This window comes from Amblyomma americanum, chromosome 7 (assembly GCF_052857255.1).
Source record: "Amblyomma americanum isolate KBUSLIRL-KWMA chromosome 7, ASM5285725v1, whole genome shotgun sequence".
Lineage (NCBI taxonomy): Eukaryota > Metazoa > Arthropoda > Arachnida > Ixodida > Ixodidae > Amblyomma > Amblyomma americanum.
The window spans coordinates 35,302,891-35,311,980 of NC_135503.1; the positions used below are offsets into that span (position 1 = coordinate 35,302,891).

General features: G+C 45.7%; 1 protein-coding gene across 1 annotated transcript in view; it reads right to left on the reverse strand.

Annotated features, from left to right (window-relative positions):
• The window catches only part of Dh44 (corticotropin-releasing diuretic hormone 44), a 155,345-nt gene extending 148,706 nt beyond the window's left edge, over positions 1-6,639 (reverse strand). Inside the window, exon 1 of the mRNA XM_077631794.1 lies at positions 6,182-6,639. The gene's annotated coding sequence lies outside the window, so the exon portion shown is untranslated. The remainder of the gene's footprint in view (positions 1-6,181) is intronic.
• Between the last annotated feature and the right edge of the window lie 2,451 nt (positions 6,640-9,090).

Below are 9,090 nucleotides of genomic sequence, written 5' to 3' on the forward strand. Positions count from 1 at the left end.
TTCGCTGTTTGTTGAAGAGCACTACAACTCTGTCGACTGTCACTTGGAGTTTTTTTGCGAGAGGTCGAAAGCTGGGCGAACTTTCCTCGTTTCGAATGAACCGAAACCGTGAAAATGCCGTGCTGAATACAGCTACCTTTTCCCGACTCAATTAATTAGCAGCGCTGTCATGCTCGCCTCGGCGACAACATTCCAGAACGCGATCAAGTTTTCAGCTGCATGAATGACGGACCTTATAATGCACTCGTTTCGGCACATTCGTTACCATAACTCGCAAGTGCTCGAAGCCGCCGGAGATCTGCAGATCCAATTACTCTTGTGTACACAGCACGCGTGCGCGCTGTATTGAGCAGGAAGGAAAACAATATATGACAGTAATTGATGTTTTGGACGTACATACTTCCTTGCTGTGTATTTGACGAAACTCTCTGCTAAGCTTTGTTTGCGGAGCCCGACAACTGCGGTTTCCTCCGTTTAGCAGAGCTCAGCTCGAATGCTCTAACGAACCCAAAGTGGTTCAGTACAGCGGAACACTATGAGAACTTCAGACGATTTCAACATTATACCCTTCAAAGAACTGAGGTCTATCTTATTTGCGCATTTCTGTAAACATTTTATTAGAGGAATCAGGTTAATGAGACTTGAATCACCCACTGCGGTGGCTGAGTGGTTACAGCGCCCGCCTACTCTCAGCCGAAGCGTCCATGTTTCGACGGAGGTGAAGCGTGAAAGGCATCCATGCGCTCTGCGATGTCAGCACACGTTAAATAACCCCGGGTGAATTAAATTAGTCCGGATGCCTCCGCTATGGCATCACTGGGAATCCAGGTGTCGCTTCGAAACATTAAACCCAAAGGTTTGGAATTTTTGCAAGACTTGAATCAGATGAATTGCCGCCTCTATAACGAGAATAAGTAAGGCCTGCAAACTTACGAGCGTAGTTGCGACAAGCTCGAAGGCCCTGAATGTATTGAAGCGCGTCACGTGGAATTGCGACGTGCACAACCACCAAGGGTCATTGCACGTCATTTTTAGCTATTATAAGGTGATAACAAGATATCCGCTGGTCATCGTTTGACCTAGGTACAGTCCACGCCAAAAGCCCACGAGGATTGCTTCTATGTTCTTTAGCGGGGCTCCCTAAGATATCTAGCAGTCCAAAGGTTGGGAGGATTAAAGCGGCGAAGTCATTCCTCTTTCAATAGATTAAGGTCACTGAGGAGGCATAACGAGGCATGCTGAAAGCCTCAGGAGAAAACTCGTTGTATTGTGATAATGATGATTATTTTTATGAATTTTTAATGGCGCAATGGAATCTGTGGCCAAAGAGCGCCATGACACAAGGTATTTTCTTTCTTTCAAAGCGGAGTCAAAGACCCATTTCCCAAGCATTTCACCCTAAATAAGCCGAGCACCAGGACAGGGGAAAGCTTGTACCCACTGTATCACAGGTGGGTACCGGCGGCACTAGGGATCGAACCCCGCACCTCCTGCATGCGAGGCGGGTGCTCAACCACTTGGCCACCGCTGCGGTAAGTTGGATTGTATACTTTTGACGGAGAATCTACCTTCAGGGAAATCACTGCGGCATAGGTAAGCACTCGACCGCGCACAACTATATACTCCTGCGGGTGCCAGCGAGCAGTTTATAGGTAAGTAGAAGTAAATAAAAAAAAACGTTTCATCTAGAGAAGGCGAGCAAATATTTCCCGCGTTCATTACTGGCATCCCCTACTGACCCAGAAAAGTAACCATTTTTTTGAGGAGATATCGCCACTGCAGCGCTGCACAGAACTGGGGTAATGTTCGTAAAAATAGCGCTGCAAACCTTGCTAAATCTGCTTCCTTCTGTAGGCGCATTCCGTCGTTACTCGTGATAGCGCAAAGTTTGAATAACCGTGCCTATTCAACGGCCAATGAATGAATCGCGATAACGCGGTGACGTGGGCTCTCTCGCATTTGTCGCCACGTAGAGGAGAAATTTTCGTCCACGAGTGTTTTTGTAGTAAAAGCTTGACTACAGTCGTGGCGCATACATGTTTCTGACGTCTCCCAAACCATGTGTTTTCCACACCGGAATTGCTTGTACCGCAGACCACGAGCTTGTGTTATCGCGTTTCTTTGTAGGGTAGCGAGCCCGTGGCAGAAGTTACACTGCTCTTTTCGTGTCCATCAGCGTCCGGACTGTCGTCCGGGTCGTTTGCCGAGCCTTTGTCAGATGCCCAGGCCCATTTACACGACACTAACCCCCGCAGGCGGAATTGGCGTGATAAGATCTGGCTACCGTACCCTGCGTACCCTGCACGTTTCCAGGGAACTGACTGTTCGGTCAATGAGCGGAAGGGAATTGCGATCTTCCGTAGTTCCATCGTCTATCGGCAGCGTTGTTGCACGAAGGAGGAGGCGTAAATGACAATGACAAGCCGTCGTTTTCAATGACACACCGTTGCCTGTGGCCATCGAGGATGTGTATATGCCGAACACGTGGATCTACAGCGCGAGAAACACAGATGACAAAAGAAGTTTAAACTGATTCTGTAGACGTTGAAGTGGTATACTGTAGTTCACTTTAGATAGAAGGCATCAAGTTAAGATTCTTGGCCGCACAAAAGAAATTGAATTCAGGCCTGTAAAGTGAGGCGTCTATGAAACAAGACCAGTTCATGCATAACAGAATTTCAAACAATAATTAGCGCACGAAAAAGATGTTTGAGCGGCAGTAGATGACAAGGAATTTAAGCTGATTCTGTAGACGTTGAAGTGGTATACTGTAGTTCACCTTAGATAGAAGGCATGAAGTTGAGATTCTTTCTTGGCAACACAAAACAAATTGAATTCAGGCCTGTAAAGTGAGGCGTCTATGAAACAAGACCAGTTCATTGCGTAACAGAATTCCAAACAACAATTAGCACACGAAAAAGATATTTGAGCGGCAATAAATGGCAAAGAATTTAAGCTGATTCTGCAGACGTTGAAGTGGTATACTGTAGTTCACTTTAGATAGAAGGCATCAAGTTAAGATTCTTGGCCGCACAAAAGAAATTGAATTCAGGCCTGTAATGTGAGGCGTCTATGAAACAAGACCAGTTCATGCATAACAGAATTTCAAACAATAATTAGCGCACGAAAAAGATGTTTGAGCGGCAGTAGATGACAAGGAATTTAAGCTGATTCTGTAGCCGTTGAAGTGGTATACTGTAGTTCACCTTAGATAGAAGGCATGAAGTTGAGATTCTTTCTTGGCAACACAAAACAAATTGAATTCAGGCCTGTAAAGTGAGGCGTCTATGAAACAAGACCAGTTCATTGCGTAACAGAATTCCAAACAACAATTAGCACACGAAAAAGATGTTTGAGCGGCAATAGATGGCAAGGAATTTAAGCTGATTCTGCAGACGTTGAAGTGGTATACTGTAGTTCACCTCAGATAGAAGGCATTGAGATGAGATTCTTGACCTCACAAAGCAGATTGAGTTCAGGCTTGTTACGCGAGGCGTCTGGGGGGCAAGACAAGTTAGTTACATTCCGGAATTCCAAAGAATAATTAGCTCACGAAATAAATGGTTCAGCGTCCGTAGACTTTTTGCTAGCGCTTGGCGCTTTGAAGAACATACAAATTTATTCTATATCACCTGCCAGAAGAACAACGGTTGCAAGTTTAGCGCGTGTGACGACCGCTTTTCGCATCTTCAGTCACTTGTGTTTGTTGCTTTGTAGGTGTTTTTAACTGGGCCTGACTTCACCAACACTGCAGTAGTAGAGTTCTCGGACTGACTTTAAGGAAATGTCAAAGTGCAGGAGTTAAAACGTATTCATAAATGAAAAAAGAGTTTGAAGCAAAAGTCTGTCACTCTGCGCGACATCGATAAAAAAACCCAGCAACTCGTTTGATGCTGTTTTCGTTCAAAAGATGACCTACTTGCCTCAAGTAAGGAACGGCTTGGGCTCGGACTGCCCCGCTTAGCGTGCTGGCTTGCGGTTCTTGCCGTTTTCGTTCTCAAGTTCACGGAAGGGCCAAGAAATGTCAGCGCTGACCCGGCTGAAGCGGCACGCTGCAAGCGTTCTGTTCGCCAGTTAAGCGATGGGGTGCCGGGGACCTGAGCTGTCTGTCCTCAGCTCCTGTATTCTTAGCACGTCGCTATGTTGGGCGAGTGATCGGAACGCCTTCGCTCGTATTAGTGCTTCCGATTTCTGCCAGATTCTTTCTGTGTTATACAGCACAGAACTGATTGTTGTACTGGGCTGTGGGAAATGTTTTCTGCTCTCGGAGCGTGTTCGTTCTTCTTTGCCCCGCAGCAGAGGGAAACATTCCCCACTCGTTAGTGACTGTTTGCTCACATTCCAGTTGCAGTCCCAAGCGAGCTTTGTTCGATCTGACTTAATACAAAAAAAAGATGCCAAGAAAACTAAGCCCGTTACAATGAATAGCGGATTGCATTCTTTCTCCCTGGCCATCAGGAGAGGTAAAATAGAAGTAAGCATAAAGTTTGTCAACTTGTTTTTGCACCACTTCCATCAAAAGCAAGTTTCCAATTAATCATGGTTGATTGCGACTGGAATGATGTAGTTAAGTTTCAGGCCGGCGTAACGAAGACCACGCACTAGGGAAGGGTGAATATCGGGATCATTGAAGAATTGCGCTCGCTGTAAAACTTGTACGCCAGTTTTTCGAGAAGCTCAAAATTTATTCTGGAGTGGCGATTTCTGCTATGTTGCTTTTATAAAATTTCTAACTTGCGTTTAAATATTCTCGCCTCGTTCGGCGATGAAGAATGATCTGTGAAGTCTGGTTTCTAGTTCTGATGGCCGTGGTTCTAAGCTAACTATAACAAAGCGCCTATTTTTCCCTCAGAGTTATTCTTGGTAGGAAATACTTCATTTTCCCGCCTTTTATTTGTTTTCTGCTATCAATGCGATTAATCATTCATCTGTCACAATAAGATGAAATTTGGTTTTCAGAGATATCCCAATATATTGGTGATGCGGCGAATGAAGAGCATTAAAAAGTCTGTTATCGCCGCAGAGGACTGGATATCAAACTATAAAGTCTCCTCCGCTTTTTCGGGCAGTACGACACTCTGCGATCAATTACACCTTCACTGCAACGGGATTACCAGGTTCGAATAAACGATAAGCTGAGTTTTCGCTTCCAGTAGCGTTTGAGGTCATTGTCACAAATATTCAAATTGCTTTTCATTAATAAAGTGGTCTCAGTGAGTAAGTTTACCAACAAAACCGTCTAACTGACTGTTGCGTTTTTCGCTATTGGTTCAGAATGTGCCGTTTTCATTTCTCTGCATTCAGTGAGCCGCAGATGTGCAAACGCGAACTCTTGGAATTTACGCAGAGGCTACGCTTGTTGATCTTGCATAGGTAATAGTATTGAATAAATTAATAAATATTTTTTTACGGGTGCCGCACATACGCCACAGCATGATGGATGTGGGTAACAACCACACACAGCAACGACGACAAGTTGAAGTGGTGCAGAAGTATTAAATTCGTCACTGACTAAATTTAACGAGAAGTTCAAATGTGAAATAAAGCTTGGTGAAATAAACAAGTGACCCAGTTCTCGCGAATGCCTCGTAGCTCATGCGCTAGAACTAGGAGGAAATAGTTATGCATAAGCCCCCGATGCACAATTGGGTCACTCCATATCAAAACACAGTCTAGAAAGAGAACGCGTTCAGCACATGACTTTTATAAAATTAAATATAGTCTTTCACTCATGATTGGCAAATTTGGACGATCTGTAGCTAACCGATGCGCGAGCGCGTCGTTTGCCGGTAGCATGCTTAGCTGTTCTTCAAAAACACAAGTGCCATTGGCTTAACATTCTCTTACCATCGCTTTTATTTCTCTAAAAAAATCCTGGTATAGGTTGCACGACGTTGACCAAACCGCTGAGAACTAGACGAACTTTTCAAGTAGTGCCGTAGCAAGTCCTAGCCTGACCGTTGTTGTAAAGTCCTAATACCTCCTTTTTTTTTCGTCCAGTGATATTTTATTCTGCTTCCCTCTCGCATTTTCCCGGAGAAAACACTATCAAGTAACCAACCCGGGTGAATAAGACGCTGCAAAAGTGCCGAAAATGAAAAGGCAGACATCCAAGAAGGTAGGCAGGCGTAGAAACCCAACAGTCACCACCACAAGGGCTGCTCAGGCCAGAGACACTCACCTGGTGAAGAGTTAGCGCTGGCGGAAAACTTTCTTCCCGGCGCTCACAAGTCAGCGCAGGAAAGCCGGGGGCGTGTGGTGGTAGGGAGAAGCCGGGCTGGGACCTCCGTCGAAGGAGGGAGGGTGCGTACGAGAAGAGAAGGGGGCAGCAACACGGAGATCGGCCGTCGAAGAAGTCGACAGCCAGGGGCCAGAACTGGCTTCTCGAGAGTTCTTGGCTTGGAGCGCTCCGACGAACCAAGACGAGTGGCGGGACAATTGGAAAGTAAACTCGCCGACAGAGAACTTGCTGCGCGCAGGTTCGACGAGGTGGAGGGGGTCCCGCCGGCGCCGCGCGCGAAAGTCCCGGCCCGATGCGGAGCAGATCACCACGCCGCGCTCAAAAAGCGGGAGGCAAGAGATTTTTCGCACCCGAGTGTGGCCGCTGCAGCCGCAGTCCGAGTCCCGCTCACCGGAGCTGCCCTCTCTAATAAAGCTCGCTTTTTATTGGCTGCGTAGGAAGGAGCGCTCCGCGCATGCGCCCAGGTCGCTCTGCGCGCACCCCCTCTCCCCCTCTCCTCCTTGCTTCTTCTTCCCTTCTCGTCGTCCCTTCGTTCCTTTCTTCTTCCTCACGTCCCGCCGATGCGTGCCCGCTCCTTCGTTCTATCCCTGTCGCCTTCGCCCTTTCCCCGTGCCTCCGCCGTCTCGCTACCTTCACCGTGAGGCAGCTGCTTGTCCTCCATCCCTTTCTCCCCGTGTTACGGTGCCATCCCTAAGCGGGGAAGGGCAGCTGGGCGGTCAGGACAGCGGAGACAAAAAAGCAACAGTCGAGGAAAAGAGGAGCCAGGATGCGAGTGGCGGAGTTGCGCGGCTGTGTTTGGTCGAGGCAGTCGTCACGGAGCATATTTCACGCTCGGCTCGACGACGATAAGTTGCATTTACTCCCTTCAACTCTGTGAATAAAAAAAAAGTTGGCGAGGGGGAAGGGGGGTGGAAAAAGTTGACGAACGACGGAGAGTCGAATAAGTCGGCGTTGAGTGGCTCTAAAGCACCCGACTGTGGGAAGCTGAAGAAATAAGATATGATGTCGCGTGGAAGTCATCCGGCTATATTAAAAACAAAATGCGACAAAAACGCTCCGGAAACGCGATTCTCCCTTCATTTTGAGCGGTCGCAAATCTTCTTGGCCAGAAACATTTACGTCAAGCTTACGGCCCATAGTCGGGAAACTGATGTCATCAAAGAACTGCGCAGTATAACTGCACATATTGGAACTTCACCTACTGCGAGCGGCGATAAAAATGAACTTTTTCTTCTCTCCAGTATGATTCTGCTGAGTGAGAAAAAGCTACTACAATAAAGCCTTCAACGGTCATAATATATGGGAAGCGTTGCATCAGAATTTGAGTGGCCGATTAGTGGAAGTCTTTCAGTGAAAGAGTACAGGCGCCAAAAAGATGTCGAAGACATCAAACATGCTGCACTCGATAATAATTAAAAGTTAAAATGCGTTTCAACGCCAAATCAACAGCCTTGTTACACTGAATGACCAACTTGAACAATTTACATATTAAGGTCAGAACATCTTTTAACGTTTAGATACTAGCGAGTGGACGGCGTTTGATGTTAGACCGCCATATGATTATTCCTAAACACATGGCCGTGCGAGAAACCCTCGATTTCGGGACCGATAAAATTCTAGCTTGCCTCAGTGATGTATCGTCGTAATGCTAAGCACACAGCCTGACTGAAACGAAGGGTATATCTATCATTAGTCTCCAGCTGACCTTGTCAAACGAGAATGCTGCTAGGAGACGGTTTGTCGTAACCAGTCCTTCCGGACGCTCATGAGTTTATTCAAGCTGGCAATAATAAACGGAGCTACTAATCACCTCAGCATGAGCTTCATTCCCACCATGACCTGTTCAGGTCATGCGAAAGAGAGTTTAATAAGCTTGCAAAGCACTGCCAGATTGCAAAAATTTCTTGCCCGCAAGACGTTTCCGAATGTTCTATGTAGGCTTGTTACTGTCATTTTTGCAATGTTTACAAATTTACAAATGTCGCACCAACCAACCAGATAAAAACAGGGATACCTAACAACACCTGGTAAAAAGTCAGGTAAGCTTGACAGTTTGCTGTACTGTTTCTCTTACCCGTTAAAACTGTCATGAAGCGATTTTAAAACACTTTGGCGCTGGAGTGTACCTAATCACAATAGTTGTGGTTGATGATATGAGCTAATTCTTGGCTATACAGCCGGGAACGCCTGTTTAGCCTGGAAAAAAAGCAGTCTACAGCCATCACTGCGCCTTTCGCGGCAGTCAGTAATCCGCAAAATCTCTCGAAACTTTAATAAGCTCACTGAGTGCTGTCTCTTTTTTTAAGCCGATAAAGATTCCAGCCTTTCTTTCTGACTACCGCTATAAAACACTGCCTTTCGTTCGAATAGTATTGGACAACATGCTTGCTCATTCTTGAGAAATAGTAGGTACAAAAGTAATATGAAGAAAAAAAAACTAGCCCTCGTACTCAAAATTGTCATAAGTTTGACGACATACAGGTACCAGGAAAGGAAATCCTTAAAAAAAGGGGCAAACTAACAATCGCGGTAGAAAGAGTCTGTCATATATCACGTTCCACCAGTGAATATGCTGAAATATTTTTTTTTTGTGAAACTAATAATGGATTGGTAATAAGGCAGGAATATGCGACGAGATAGCAAGCATTCTCAAATACTTCTTTCTTCTTGTGAAAGTATTTGTCGACTAGGAAAATGTGCGAGAGAATAACATTTTCAAAACGCTTTTTTCTGAAACAACTGTACAATCGCAGCGAGAATAAAATATGGCAAGAAATAAAGACAGCCATTAAAAATACACGAGATTTCCTTGAATTAATTAATGGTCGAGAAGAAAATAGCATGTGGCA